A 16,707-nucleotide genomic window follows, 5' to 3' on the forward strand; every position below is an offset into this window, starting at 1 on the left:
TCCTCCAGACAGGTATTGCCTTTCATCTTCAAAACCCCAGCCATGTTTTCATCCATCTGAGCACCACACACACACACACACACACAAATTATCAGAAACCCAGCTGAATCATTTTGCCTCCTTTTGCTTTTGAGGACATTTTCAGAGGCGCTGTTTGTGGATTTATTTCTTCAGTTGCATTTGACACTGAATATCTTTTCCTTTGACATTGCTAAAGTTTTTAATCCAGGGCTAAACGTCAACAACAGTAAACAACTGCGGGGCACTTTTTGATAAAAACTGATTTTTGGAAGTCTGGAAACAGATGAAAGGATGCTTAGGACAAAAACAACTTGATCTCTGCTCCTGACTTTTCAATCCTGCAACAATCTGCCTTATCAGGGAAGGCCAAAAGTCATCAAAGTATGTCTGAATCCAGTGTTTGAATAACATCTTGTCTACTAAGCTGCTTTCATCTTTTTAGAGGTAGCATAGATTTATCTCTCGGGTTGTCATATTCTTAGTGTACACTACAGGTAATAAGGTAAATATTTTAACTAATAAATATCACCATTCTTTCCTCAGTTAATTCATGAGTTAATTAATGGCAGGGTAGGCGATTTTGGAGAGTATAGCAATAGCAATCTAGTTTTGAAAGCATAAGATCCCACCCTCGCTGCAGGCCACGCCTCCTGTAGCTTCTTGCCTCAAACTGGTTTCTAACAAAAAGTCCCTTCACCTTTCTTGGTTGTATCCCTCCAGCTCTTCCAGAAAAATATTGGTATTGGAGTACGGGTTCTCCGGGATGGGTGTGATGAGGAACTTGAGAACGGTTCCCCTGGTGGATCCGAGGAACACCACAGTCCGATTGCGATGTGGGCCTGCCTCAGTGTCCACCACCATAGTGTTCAACTGGTACCTTTAAAATTAGGAAAATAAAACAATATGCACACATTACAGAAGCTTATTGCTTTTCTAAAACAGTTGCAACATCAATATGATGAAAGTAATGTTCCGACAACATATTTCATCATGCTAACTCTAAGCTGTTTACACTAGCCAAATAAAACAGTGCTTTAAAATCAACACGAAACTGCATTTGCAAGCCATTTTGCAACCATAATGTGATATTTTTCCAAGTGACACAGAATATTGAATAAGAAAAAAAATGTAACCCTGTGTTATTTCCCTACCCACACGGCCTAGTTACAATTCTGAGGAATAAAACAGTACATTCAGAGTCATTGAAGGTATTGCGATTTGAAAGACACATTTTTTTTTATAGAACATTCATTTCTGAATTGTGCACCGGAACATTAAGGAAGTAAATAGGGTTTGTTTTGATTTGTTGAATTCTGCTGGCGGTCACAGTTTGTCATTTATTTTAGCTTCAAACATTAATCAGATTTTAGTGCCGCCGCTATCTGTTTTAAACCATTCTTGTTGTGTTATTCTTACTACAGCTTAAGGAATAATTAAAAAGGGATGTCAGAGATAAGATGTGTAAATACTCTCTCTGTTGAGACTTGAGAAGATTAGGTGTAAAAAGGCTTATTTGGATCAAAGTTTACAAACACAGAGGATTTTCACCAGAGTCTCTGATGGCTCACAACAACTTTTCATTTCTGAGTACTTTACTTGGTTGTAATTGTGAAAAACCTTTACTTCAAGACATTGAAGTCTTTATGAGGAGTAATTCACTAATGTTTATTCAAGATAAACATTCAGGCAAAACGGTCTGTTATTGAATATGAATCAAATGAACACCAGAGTACCACTCTCTTTTGTGTCAATTTACTTCTTGTTATCATGAAGGAACCCAGTGGCCATTTCAATCAAATTTTTAAAAGTGAGATGATTTACAGCTATATTTTTTTCCTCTTTGCAGAGAAGCTTTGCTTTGGTTCTGAAAGCCTCAGGCAATTTACTCTCCTCAGAAGCACTTCTGGAGTTCAGATTCATATTTTAACTAAGGGTTTTTTCCCCCGTTAACCTTGAGAGACACTGTAGGAACGCTCTTAGCAGGAATGCTCACAGAATGATGTCCTTTGAGTGGCGGTGCTGCTACATTAGCCATATTACAGCAGAGCTCGGGCTCCTGATATCTCAACACGGCTTTTAGCAGGCCTTGAGAATTGTGTTTCACCTTTTCAACTCCCAGCAACACACTTCGTACAACAAGCATCTTGCGGTTTATTGATATTTTTCCATAACACCTGTGTTGAGTAGCTGTACTCATCTTACCGGACCATAGTCTTGACTATCCACGGTCTGTGTCCAAGCAAAGGTACCGCTTCATCCATCAGTGGATGAGTTTTGATGAAATTCAGCACTTCATCAGGAAGGGTGTTGGAGGAGCTGAATCTCGACCCCTGGACAGCACATCCTCCAGGCCTAGGAAAGTCAAATTAACGCATTTCAAGCTACAAACCAGAAGAAGACAACTAGATATCAAGCAGTCAATCAGTAGAATGATGGATAGATGGATGGATGGATGAATGGATGGATCGGTAGAAAGACAGAATTATTAGTATTAGATCAGTAAAATACAAGAACATTGGATGAATGGTAGAATGATAGAACAAAAGATTGATGGATGGATGAATGGATGGGTAGAATCATAGAACGAAAGAGGAATGGATAGATCAGTAGGATGATAGAATGATAGAATGATGATGGGTGGATGGATTGGTAGAAAGATAGAATGATGTATAGATGGACGGGTGGGTAGAGGGATAGATGGATGGATGGATAGATCAGTACTATGATAGAATGATGGATGGATGGATGGATGGGTAGAGGGATAGATGGATGGATGGATGGATAGATCGGTATTATGATAGAATGATGGATGGATGGGTAGAGGGATAGATGGATGGATGGATGGATGGATAGATCAGTATTATGATAGAATGACGGATGGATGGATGGATGGGTAGAGAGATAGATGGATGGATGGATAGATCAGTATTATGATTGAATGATGGATGGATGGATCAGTAGAATGTTAGAATTAAGGATGAATGACAGATCAGTAGAATGATAGAACGATGGATGGATTGATGGATCGGTAGAAAGATAGAATGATGGATGAATGGATGGGTAGAATGATATAATGAAAGATGGATGGATTGGATAGATCAGTAGAATGATAGAATGATGGATGAATGGATGGGTAGAATGATATAATGAAAGATGGATGGATTGGATAGATCAGTAGAATGATAGAATGATGGATGAATGGATGGGTAGAATGATAGAATGATGGATGGATGGATAGGATAGATCAGTAGAATGATAGAATGATGGATGGATGGATAGGATAGATCAGTAGAATGATAGAATGATGGATGGATGGATGGATGGATGGGTAGAATGATAGAATGATGGATGGATGGATAGGATAGATCAGTAGAATGATAGAATGATGGATGGATGGATAGGATAGATCAGTAGAATGATAGAATGATGGATGGATGGATGGATGGGTAGAATGATAGAATGATGGATGGATGGATAGGATAGATCAGTAGAATGATAGAATGATGGATGGATGGGTGGATGATGGCTGGACAGATGGATGGATGGATCAGTAGAAGATAGAATGATGATAGGATGGATATTAGATAGAACAATGGATGGATAATTGGTAAAAAATTAGAACGATGGATGGATGGATAGGATAGATCAGTAGAATGATAGACAGACAGACAGACAGACAGACAGACAGACAGACAGACAGACAGACAGACAGACAGACAGACAGACAGACAGACAGACAGACAGACAGACAGACAGACAGACAGACAGACAGACAGACAGACAGACAGACAGACAGACAGACAGACAGACAGACAGACAGACAGACAGACAGACAGACAGACAGACAGATAGATAGATAGATAGATAGATAGATAGATAGATAGATAGATAGATAGATAGATAGATAGATAGATAGATAGATAGATAGATAGATAGATAGATAGATAGATACCTGGGTTTTGGTACTAGTTCATCAGGTACAGGTGTCCAGATGGATTCTGGAGATTTCTGCTCCTTGAATCTGCCCTCAAACACACGTGCCAGCTGCTGCATGTCAAACGCACACACCGCCGAGCCGGGGATGCTGGGTAAACACAGAGAACAAGAGGGTCAAGACACATCACTGATCCAATCCACACCTCAAACACACACACACACGGTCTGACACATTTTCTGACATAAAAATGATGAATTGTCAAAGCGAAATGTCACAACAAGACTATTAGTTTTTCTGGAGCTGACAGACTAATTGACCAATTATCCTCTACTGCATCTCATTAGAGAGCATCTCCACAGCCATTCCATCAGATTGATAAGAACAAAAAAAAATAAAAAAATAAATCAATTAAAATGCAAATGTGATGTAAATTCAAGAGACTCAACAAGCTCACCATATTGACATACAGCTATTGTGTAGCGCATAGGCTTTATTATCCATATAACTATACAGCACACATTTGGACTGATTTTTCACCTTTTCGTGGTGCTTTTTGGTCACTATATGCTTTCAATGTATGAATATCTGAAATATCTTCTATGTTTCATGAAAGAAAGAAAAATCTCTTTGGAAAGACATGATATTGAATAAACTGTGGAAAAAACTACATATTATAGCTTGATGCACATGAAACAAAAAGAAATCATAGATCAGACACAGAAGGAAACTGTAAAATGAACTGCCAGGAAGAGCAAGTGTACAGCCTGAGGTGTGTGTGTGTGTGTGTTTTCTGGTCTGCAGGTGTTCACCATGTGTTCCAGGGCAGCTTGTGCCTCTCTCCTCCACTTCCAAACGGCGGGAGGTCAGATGGGCTGTTGAGGAAATTTGGATCCTCTTATCTGTCCAGATTTCAGATTTCAGCCCCAACAAGACCACAAACCTTATCGAAGACTTGTTGTGAACGTATTCAGCCTTGTGCAAAACATGGAATTATCATGTCTGGTGTGCTCTGATGCATACACTGAAATTAATAGTTATACACTATCGTTCAATAGTTTGGAGTAGGAAATTCATTGTTATTTGATCAAAAGTAACAGTAAATATATTTATAAATTTGCAAATAAAATAAATGCTGTTGTTTTTCTTTTGTTCAAAAGATAATTCTGAAAAAAAAGATCAGTTTTCACAAAAATATTAAGCATCACAATTTCTTTCAACAATGATAATAATTACCAAATAAGCATGACATTATTATTATATTAGAAGCAAATCAGAATATTAGACTGATTTCTGAAGGATCATGTGACACTGAAGACTGGAGTAATGAAGCTGAAAATTCTGCTTTACAAGCATCATACTAATAAAATATATATAAAATAATATTTCACAATATTACTGTATTTACAGTAGTTTTGATTAAATAAATACAGCCTTGGTACACTATAACAAAATCTATAACAAAAAAATCCTATCAAGCCCAATATTTTTGAAAGGGATTGTTTTTAAAGCAATCTTTTTATTTTATTGTTTTTTTTTAAGTCAAATTTTCTAAGTAAAATTATCTAAATTTTAATTTCTAAATATATTAGATCAAGTTTTAGACTTTTAAAAAGATTATCATTATTTTTAGGTTTCTTTTACCATAATATCAAAAGTTATGCAATAATTTGTATTAAATAATAATAATAATAATAATAATAATAATAACTCCACCCTATCCATTTCTTGGGAATATTGTTTAGATGAAATGTATAAATGAATACATAAATGTAGGTTTTTACTTGTTCTTAATTAAAATTCCCATACTATTAATCTTTTACAAAATCCCCTTAACTTAAAAAAATAAATAAATTCCCTCCAAGATGTGTTATAATTTTGTTAGGAAAACAACAACAGCCCAAACAAGCGCAAATATTAACAATGCATTTATGAATCTTGTGATGTTGTGTGGATTGTAAAACAGGAGCAGGCTGCAGTCACACATGGTCCCATCAGCTTCTCTCAGAACATGTGTGTTTGGACCACGGTGACAGATTTGGCGAGTTCTGCCTGGTGTCCCGCTGGAACTGGAGAGAGAGGGCTTGTCTGCACCCCTCACCTGACACCAGACCTGCTGAGCCAACACTGGACAACATTTGGACAAAACTGTGCCAATGCTGGGCGAGAGATGAACCAAACCTCACTGTCCTTTATCTTAAATGACTGGGACAAAACCAAGCCCCTGCACCTCCACCAAAACTCATAAAGTGTCTCTCACAAAACAAACTTCCATAGACTCAATCCCACAAACGTTGGTCAAAAACAGCAGGTTGGCTGGTTTTAGCTGTTTTATTATCATTATTATTATTATTATTTCATCAGAGAGGTTACTGTCAAACACAATTTTGTTCAAATAGCCTGCGAATGAGGTTTGTACATAAATCAATATAAATCAATATAATTAATTCAACAGCTGGAAAGCATCAATAAGAGGTTAATTAAAGTTTAATAAAAAATTGACCATTTCACTCAGTATTTTTGCATGCTATTTTATTTGTATTAGAGTAGGCGTAGTGTTATTTTAGTAATTTTTTTATACTGTTACAGTTTTTATTACTATTTTGAAATTGCTTTTATTTTAATATTTCCAGATTTCATTTTAACTTACATTTTTAGTCTTCGTTTTTAAAATATATACTTTTATATAGCTTTAATTTAGCTTATTTCAGTTTTTATTTGAGTAATTTTACTTAGTAATTTAAGTTTAAGCTTTTCATCTATGTTTATTTGACTTTAGCTTTATTTCAATTACCAAAAATGATTTCCAAACCTACAGTACATGACTTTATTTCTTGTGTGGAACATAAAGAAATGAGTTTCAGTTTCAGTCTCAGTTCCCACAGACTTCTGTTATACGGACAAAAATGCAATGGAATTCAATGGGAACCAAAACTGTTTGCTTACAAACATTCTTCAAAACATGCTTTTGTCATAGAGATTTGGGACGACATGATGGTAAGTAAATGATGACAGATTTTTGGTTGAAACATGCAGTGAGGAAGCACACTATTTAAAGCTTATGATTGTATAAATTAAAGCACTATATTTGTAAACCAGACAAACGTTACTCAACACAATGAAACCATTTAGGGAAAATAATTGTGATGCAAGCTTGAATTTGAGCCAATAGCTACATTATCCTGATCACAATGAGAGTGCAAATCCACACAGTGACTAAATAAAACTGCAGCAGACAAGACAAGTCCAGTGCACTCATCACATTTGGACATGATGAGGTCTGTTCATTCAATTCTTATCATTTCATTCCTGCTCAGTTTCTCTGTAATATCCCCCACTAATACATACACATAAAATATGGGGTCTGATCTGTTTAATATGGGCTGTTGGTAATTGAAAGGCTTTTGGGAATGAAGGGTCTCATTTGGAAAATTTGGAAAATGTGTGCAGATTGATGGACAGAGACGACGCAGTGGGCTTGGTGTTAATGGCCTGATTTGGAGACGGGCCTGAGCCCACCGCCTGCCGCCCTTATGGAGGACATCTGTGCCAAAAATTACACCAAATTAACAGAGATGTCACTGGATGGCATCTTGCTCTCCTTTACTGAGCTTGCCAGTGTAGCACAACCTTATAATTACATCAACTATTTAAAAAGAATAAAGGGAAAAACAATAATGTTCTACAAGTGCCATTATGGCACTGACACCTTTCTCATTTTACCTCAGCAGGTGACTAAAAATGAAGGTGATTAAAAAAATAATGCACTGTTCTGACACAATGTGATTTCATTAGTACTGTAGTGTTTGCTAATCATTGCTCATAATTAAAAGTCTGCCTTCATTTACTCCCCCTCATGTTGTTTCAAACCTGCATGACTTACTTTCTTCTGTAGAACACAATTGAAGATATTTTGATGAATGATATTTGGAACAAAAACATTAGTGAATCCCATTGACTGTAATTATACTGGCAAAAAAACAACAGCATTAATATATGTATATATTAAATTTCACCTTTATTCCACAAAGAAAGAAAGTCAACATGTTTCTACACTACCTTTTAAAAATTAGCTCTTTATTTTTTTTTTAGTTAAAAAAGTGACCATTTTACTCAATATGTTTTGCATGCTATTTTATCTGTATTAGAGTACTTAATTTAATATATATTTATATATAAATATATATATATATATATATATATATATATATATATATATATGTGTGTGTGTGTGTGTGTGTATATATATATATATATATATATATTAGGGGTGTAACGATACGCGTATTCGTATTGAACCGTTCGGTACGACGCTTTCGGTTCGGTACGCGGTACGCATTATGTATACCGAACGGTTCGTTGGAGTAATTAATTATATTTGAAAAAAAAAAAAAGAGAGAGAGAGAAATATAATGATATGCGTTCAACAAGGTAGCCCAATAACCCAAACAACGTAACAGGCAACGCCCCTGACACTCCCGAAGAAGAAAAAAACACCATCTTATATGTTTATGTTAGGCTACTCAGCAGGCGCTCGCTCACTCAGTACGCGCTGAAGGCTCGTTGCAAAATAGCCAATGCGTTTAACAGACTAGAAATGAGAAGATCCTCCAATAACCAACAGGTCTGGTGTTTGGGTGCACTTTGGATTCCCTTTAAGCTATAATGGTGATGGCAAGAGAGTGGTGGATAAAAAAACAACGGTATGTCGCATCTGCAACATGACAGGGTACACCAGCGGGAATAAAAAAAAAAAAAAAAAAAAACACCAGCGGGAATATCTGGGATATATGCGTCAGTACTATCTGGGAAAAGACGAAAAAAAGGAGAAACATGCACGCAGCAAACTATCCCTGCAGCATTTAGAAACTATAGCTTACAGGGAATCCAACCCAAACACCAGACCTGTTGGTTATTTTAGGATCTTATATTTCTGGTCTGTTAAAGGCATTCGACATTTTGCAACGAGCCTTCAGCGCGTGCTGAGTGAGCGAGCGCCTTAGGGGCCGTTCACATATCGTGCCTAAAAACGCATGGAAAACGCTAAGCGCGTCTTTCTCCTCCTTTCCAAAGCGCTTGGGCAGAAGCGCTCATGAGGCGTCTGTCTTTGCTAAGCAACAATGACGTGCTCTCTCCATGAGACGCGGAAATTTCAGCGAAGGATAAATGGATTTGCAGCTCTAAAAATCGCTTGCAGTAGCGCTGCTACTAAATTTATTTCAAAATTGCAATCCATATACAACTATGATCAGCTGATCCTTCATCTTGGCTGAGCTCTCAACGTTGTTACGGGAAAGGATGAAGCTGATTGGTTAGTTCTTGTCACATGACCCGCGGTGCGCTTGCGGCATTCTGAAAAGTTGAGATGTTTTTACATTTTGCTGTATCTAAAACGTATCGAACCGAACCGAACCGTGACATCAGTGTATCGTATCGAACCGAACCGTGAATTTTGTGAACCGTTACACCCCTAATATATATATATATATATATATAGTTTTTTTCTTCTTCATATTTTCACTTTTCAATTTAAAATTGTAGTTTTGGTTATTTTGTTATGTACTTTTGTAAAGTTTTTCATTTATTTTGTTATATATATAAATGTATATATAAATAACATATAAATAAATTGTTTAAGAGTGACAAAGACGTTTATCATGTTTTATGTATTTTAATATTATATTATTATATTTTAAATAAATGCAAATAAAAATATTAATAAAATATTCTATTCATTAAGGATTTCTGAACATTCAGCTTTGTTCCACAGGAGCAACTTACATTTTAAAATACATTAAATTGAATATAAGAGACTTCATTGAGCATAAGAGACAACACTGAATAATAATAATAATACAAGAAATTTCTTCAAAAATCAGTTTTGGATGTGCATTACCACTGCAAAAAATGAGACGTGCAGACAGGGTTTGAATAGGAGCCACTCGGCGAACACGTCTGAAGCCAGTAAGCTGTCAGAAGTTTGTGGCCTCCAACTCTAATCCAGCCAATGAGCTGTCAGATGCAGTGATCTACAGTCCTGTAAACCTCAAGCTAGACAAACCAGCTCTACTTTCACTCTGTTCTCTCTGGCACTCGGCCCTGGTCACCTATCGTCCACTGCTTTAAAGGCTTTCTGGCACCATGCCTGTGTAACTGCCCAGCCCAGTGGGGTCGAGGTGAACAGGCCAAGATCTCCTCATCACACATTTGAGACAGGACACGACGGGGGGCTGAGAAATGAGGACTAAATAAGAAGAATGGACAGGGCACAAACCAGGAGGGGCTTCATGCTTTTTTAACGGTGGCATAGAAGCTCAGCTAAAACTCTAGAGCGAGTAACACAGCCAGACTATAAGTGGTTACTAAGGTAAGGTGTTTAAAAATACATTTACAAAACAAATGTAAACATCTTAAGTTAAGCAAATGAGCTATATCAATTGCTTTATCAACTTTGTACTTTTTTGTACAATCGTATATTTTTTTATTCTACAATATAATTTTGATTAATAATAATAACTAATAATAAACACTTCTTGCACCAAATAACAGAGTTCATTAGCCTAATTGTAGGCTGTCGTTGATGGTTGCAAAGAAACATACCAAATCTCAAAACATAAATCAGTTAACATTCAATAATAACAGTAACAATAACAGTAATAGCAATAAATAAAAAAATCACCAAAAAAAATAAATACAATTATCCTATGTTTGGTTATATGGCTTATATATGGTTATTTGATGATAATCATAATACAAATCAAACAAAATATTCATAAATAAATGAAATGTGAATGTTCACTACTAATAACAATGATCAGATTTAATAATTCTTGAGCTAAACAATATACTTCATTATCCTAACTGTAGCGTTTTAATGGTTACCAGGTAAAATATACATATTAATATAGAAATCAGTTAATGTTCTATAATAATAATAATAATAATAATAATAATAATAATAATAATAATAATTGTATTTATTTATTTATTTTATTAAAAAGGTAGTAAGTCAGTCAAGGCTGTGTGTTACAGTAATTTTTAATATGGTTAAGAGAGATAAAATCACTGTTATTGACAGCTACTCGTGGCATATTGGGTTATTCATTGTTCACAATGAAGGGAACAAAATCTGGACCAAAATCGGTCACAATATGGCCATAAATAAATGCATATATCAGAAATTTTGGGCACAAAAGGGTACAAACGTTTAATTTCATGAAAACTCCACATTCATCTCATTCTTCTTCCTTTTTCTAAATAATTTGCTCTTCCCTTGTAGAAAAATGACCACATCTAGCAGAGCAGATAAAACACCAAAAGCATTCCCCTGGAAGCTGATGATGAAGCTCATTTTTATTCTAATCATACGAACACAATGAGAGGTAATCTAGTGAAAATGGCCCTCATCATCTGCCTGATGGACTGCAGTATATCATACTGAACACACACTCGTCACACACTCACTCTCTTACAGTGTGTTACGAGCACTCGAAGAGCTGACAGAACAACACGATCTAGAACAGAATCATTCTTTCTCTTTGATAAACCCATGAGCTCAGATTATCGGCTGGTATCTCCTGCCATCTCTCTTGCTTGCTTTGTCTCCGTACCCCTTTTATTCTAGGTCTACAGTATGTAAATGTCTGTTCTCTTTTGGGAGTTATTTCAAGCTTCATGCTGCGCCAAAATGCTAATTCAGTGCGGAATTCAACATCTAATCTTTCGTTTTTCAGCTTGTTCCAGTGATCATTTCTTTCGAGGTACTCCCAGGTATGCTGTGCCACTGTAAAAAAACATTTTAGATTTACTGTATGTGTCAATCATGAAATCTTTGGGACCTATTTTGAAATGTCATGCCACTATTTCCTCTGAGTGGTTTCAAAATAAAATAAAATAAAATAAAATAAAATAAAATAAAATAAAATAAATTTGAACCAGGTAAGTTCTTGAGAAATTCACCTTTACCGTGTCTTACACATAATAGTAACTGGACATATGGAAACTGATAAGATAATAAATGATTTGAGGAAACAATCTTCTCAGATGCTTTTGTCCTTATTTGCATCAGGACTGCATTCTGCATTCATCATTCAAACACCCTGATTGTTCCACTATAATGCTAGTGATCACACCGTCCTCTATATGATTCCTCCTGTATGAGTGTGTGTACCTGTTGGAGGGTGTTGAGAAGACCCCCAGGATGACGTCCCTGCCCTGCATGCGTATGATGGGGCTGGTGGACTGCAGCAGGTTGAAGTAGAAGTGCGAGTCTCCCGGGATCGAGCAGTTCAGACGTGCTTTCAGAAACGACGTCCACTGGCGCTCCAACACCCGCTGAGAGCCTCCCAAATCACCTTTACACACACGAGCCACGCGGGACACCATCACCTAATGCACACACAAACACATATTCAGAAAGAAAACAGTTCAGTTTTATTGCACACAGCTTCTATTCAGTTCTACAATCAAAGTGACTATTCAAAGGACTGCTTTTTAACCTCACACATCAATCGAGAGAATTCAGTCGTTTGACGATAGTGTAAAAACCTAAAAGAACCATACTCTGCTCTACTGCATTTTATTTGTTTTAACAGTCCAATTATAAAGTTGGTCAAGTCTTCTTGTGCCAAAAGCATTCCTAATGTAGTTTTACCCAAACATTTTCCCACTTCTGTTTCACTTAAAGGAACTGGAGAAAACAACATTATGGATAGAGTATAGACTTAGCCAGTATGAAGAAAAACGTATTAATAATGGACTGTTTCTTACAAACATGCAGCTTTTCACTTGATAAGATGTTAATTGATGGACTGGAGTGATGTGGATTATTGTGATGTTTTTATCAGCTGTTTGGACTCTCATTCTGACGGCACCCATTCACTGCAGAGGATCCACTGGTGAGCAAGTGATGAAATGCTACATTACATTAAAAGTCTGTTCCCAAGCTCACCTACATCTTTAATGGCCTTAGAGGCAAATTTTCATTTTTGGGTGAAATATTCCTTTAAATTAATTTTGTTATTGCTACCAGACATTTACAGTACTGTACCTTTAATATGTAAATGACCTCTATTATGATTGGCTGACCTCTGAGTACTGGGCGGTGCACTATCAAGTTCCTCAATACTGAATAGTCATGGATAGCTATCCATGGGCAGTCATTTATTAATGTGCAAGTTATGAGCATGACATTTTGTGAGGTTATCATATTTCACAACATTACACTTTTTACTGTATTTTACTGTAATAAATGCAGCCATCATAAGAATAAAAGACTTCTATCAAAAACAACACATTTTGAAAAACAGTGTAAATCTCTGTCTATACTCTTGTTTCTTACCTTCTCCAGGTAGTTGAACTCCATGGCCATCTCCCTGAAGAAGAAGTAGATATGAGGCCCCCATTCCACGGCGCTCACAAAATAAGGCTCTGTAAGACACACACACACAAACACAGGCTTTCACTTTACAGTCTGAGGGCGTCCTATGGAGAACTTGCAGCTCAAATAAGTAAACACTCATCAGTCATTATAAAGACATTTCATCTGAACAAACAACATATGCACAGTCCCAGACAGGGAGAGAAAGAGATATACAGCGAGAGAACTGAATGAGGCAGATATAGTCCTCATTAAACATGCATGTCCTCTTAAATAAAGCTAAGAGAGTGAAGTGAGGACATTTGAAGGTCTTGGCCTCTCTCTATCTATCTCTCTCTTTTTGAGCAGTACTGGATGTGTTTTATAAAGCAGATGCAGGTCTATGTCAGTCTCACTCCCTCAGTGATTCTTTAAAATTCAACTTATAGCTCTCCAGCATTCAAAGTTCAATCAGAGAGCTCTAAATTATACACACATCCAGCTTTTCTCATCTGAATGAAGCTCCAAGAGCTCCGTGCAGTTTCCTGTGGTTACAAGGTCTCACATATCTGTGAAAAACAACTCAGGTAAAAAAAAAAAAAAAAAAAAATTCCATTTGGTTTTGTTAGCGCTCTCGGTATGTCTGGTGTGAAATCACACTCAGAATTCAGTGCTGTAAACCGCTTGCTGAAATTATTTTAAAATCCACAAAACACACCCCACTTCAGACAGCCAGGGAGATTGCAGAGCGACACGGATGAAACCCATTTTACCAAACATTTCCTGAAACAACTTTAAAGGAACCATCCAGTGCAACTTTTGCTCTATTGACGGTTTATGTGGTTCGATGAACAGAGAATTAGTTTGGCTTTTCCCTCATTTGAATCTGTTGCTGTATCACTAAAAATAATGTTGAATATTTGTTGAATAAAGTTGTCTTTCTGAAAGGCCATATTTAGTGCCCAAAATATCATAATGCTAAAATCACTTCTGATTATGTCTAGTTAGTAGACATAAAACAGCCTTAATTACTTTGGTAATACAAAGCCATAACTCTTTTTTTAATAATAATAATAAAAAAATACTATAATCACAATTAATTGCAAATATTGATGAAAAAAAGCCCATAAATAAGAAAATGTTTTAAAAATTACAAAAAAAATGTAAACATGCTCATGTAAAATTTGTATTTTTAATACAATGAAACTGTAATATTGTGAAATATTACTACAGTTTTAAAAAGCTGTTTTCTGCCTGAATATATTTTAAAGTGTAATTTATTCCTGTGATGCAAAGCTGAATTTTCAGCATTATTACTCCAGTCTATAGTGTCACATGATCCACAGAAATCATTCTAATATGCTGATTTGCTGCTCAAGAAACATTATTTATTATTACCAATGTTGAAAATAGTATATTTGCTTGATATTTTTTGTGGAATATTTTTTTCAGGATTTTTTGTTGAACAGAAATTCCAAAAGAACAGCATTTATTTAAAGCGATTATTGTGACATCATAAACATTATAAAATGTCAACAGTCACTTTTGATCAAATCTTGCAAATGAAAGTATAACCATTTTTTTTATTATTACTAACCCCAAAATGTTTGACTGGTAGTGAGTATACTGTACATTGGAGGGGAAAAGTGCATTAGGAATGCTTAAATCATTTTCCATTCTTTAAAAGAGAAAAAATTCTGTGTCAATTAAGAACATTCATAAAATCAAAAACAAAACAGATGACAAATAAAACCAATGTATTGATATTACCAAACATTCAAAGTTTTATTATGTATGAAACAGTACCTCTGAACCATTTGGAATCATGCTTGATCGTTCGCAGAGCAGGACTCTCTCCCAAACTGCGATAAATGACAGCGTCGATGGCCAGGAAGTCAGTCACTGTCCCCGTGAACAAGCTGCCCTCTGAGGTCAAAGGGCAGAGGTCAGCGGTCAATAACCAGAAGTGAGGATCGACACTGTGCCAGGATGATATATGTGCCAAAGTGTTCAAACAGAAAGTCCTTGAGCTTAATGATGTTAAGAAGATGGTAAACACATTAATGGAAGCAAATAAAACAAGGCGATATTAAATATTATTATGTGGTGCATCCACTGGGTGTATGGCTCACATTATCACAGATTTTAAAAAAATGCTAAACAAATCAGTACACACTTAGCCAGGAAAGTGTGTGGGTTACCTGCAAACAGAGCCACGTTAGCGTGTTTGGGATCGTAAGGACATCGAGCCATTCCACTGATGGGCTCGCCGACCAGTTCCAGAGTGTCTCTCTGAACACACACACACACACTGTTTGTGATGACGGGATACGACACTTTCTGAGAGGATGAGAGCTGCTATAAACCACACATATCTCCAAACACATTCACAAGCTCTGCTATCTATTTCTACACGCTTCCAGCAACAGTCCAGAGTGTTAGTGAGCGTGAGATATCTATAGCACGTGTCCATTTATCTTACAAATAAAACAAACCTACCAAACTGTCTCCAGAAAGGTTTTTTTTTTTCAATTTTATATGAAACAATAAATAAGCTCTGCTGTTGAAATATACTGTAAAAACAAAGGTTTGAAGATTTAACAACATCATGTGGTTTAGAATTGGTTAGAAATTCTTCTCAAAACAAAAAGGGTGACTCTCATGAAGCATCCATGTGATTTTACCCCAAATTCAAAGGAAAAAAAGAAAATATATGTTGCATTAAGTAGATGAAGCATTACATACCGTATGACCAAGTGATCATGTAAAAAAATAAAACAATAAAAAAAACTATTCTTTGGCCATTAGTGTATGGAAGCCCATTTCCGTCATGGAATAAAAAAAAAGTCAGAACTACAATATATGAACTCAGAATTGCGATATATATATATATATATATATATAAGAAAGGGCCAAATAAAATAGTCACAACTATCGTTTCATATTTTGTTCTGTGGCTAAGAAAAAAAGTGGGATGTAAACAAAGTATTGCGAGAAAAATAAATCTGTTTGAAATCTGAGTTTATATCAAGTTTAGTTTATATCTTGCAATTCTGTTTTTACAGTATATCTAGCAATTCAGACTCAGAATTGCGAGAAATTAAGTACAAATTGTGAGAAAAAAAGTCAAGATTTTTTTGTTTTGTTATTCTATTGTGGAAATAGGCTTCCATATTAATGCTTAATTTTCTTAATGCAAAATAATTTCTTATTTTTTCCCTTTAAATTGAGGGTGATATATAATCCAGACATGTTCCTAAAAAATTCACCCAAAAAACAATATAAATATGCATTCATACTTTTGATTCAATTCAAATGAACATCTCTTCAGGTTCTCCAATGTAATTATATGTGCATCCATTTATTGATTTTTAATAATTACATCAATTGCACT

General features: G+C 35.8%; 1 pseudogene; it reads right to left on the reverse strand.

Moving 5' to 3' along the window:
* LOC113073813 (semaphorin-6B-like) overlaps window positions 1-16,707 on the reverse strand; it is a 40,996-nt pseudogene that overhangs the window by 9,613 nt on the left and 14,676 nt on the right.

The sequence above is a fragment of the Carassius auratus genome, unplaced genomic scaffold (genome assembly GCF_003368295.1).
Source record: "Carassius auratus strain Wakin unplaced genomic scaffold, ASM336829v1 scaf_tig00012911, whole genome shotgun sequence".
Classification (NCBI taxonomy): domain Eukaryota; kingdom Metazoa; phylum Chordata; class Actinopteri; order Cypriniformes; family Cyprinidae; genus Carassius; species Carassius auratus.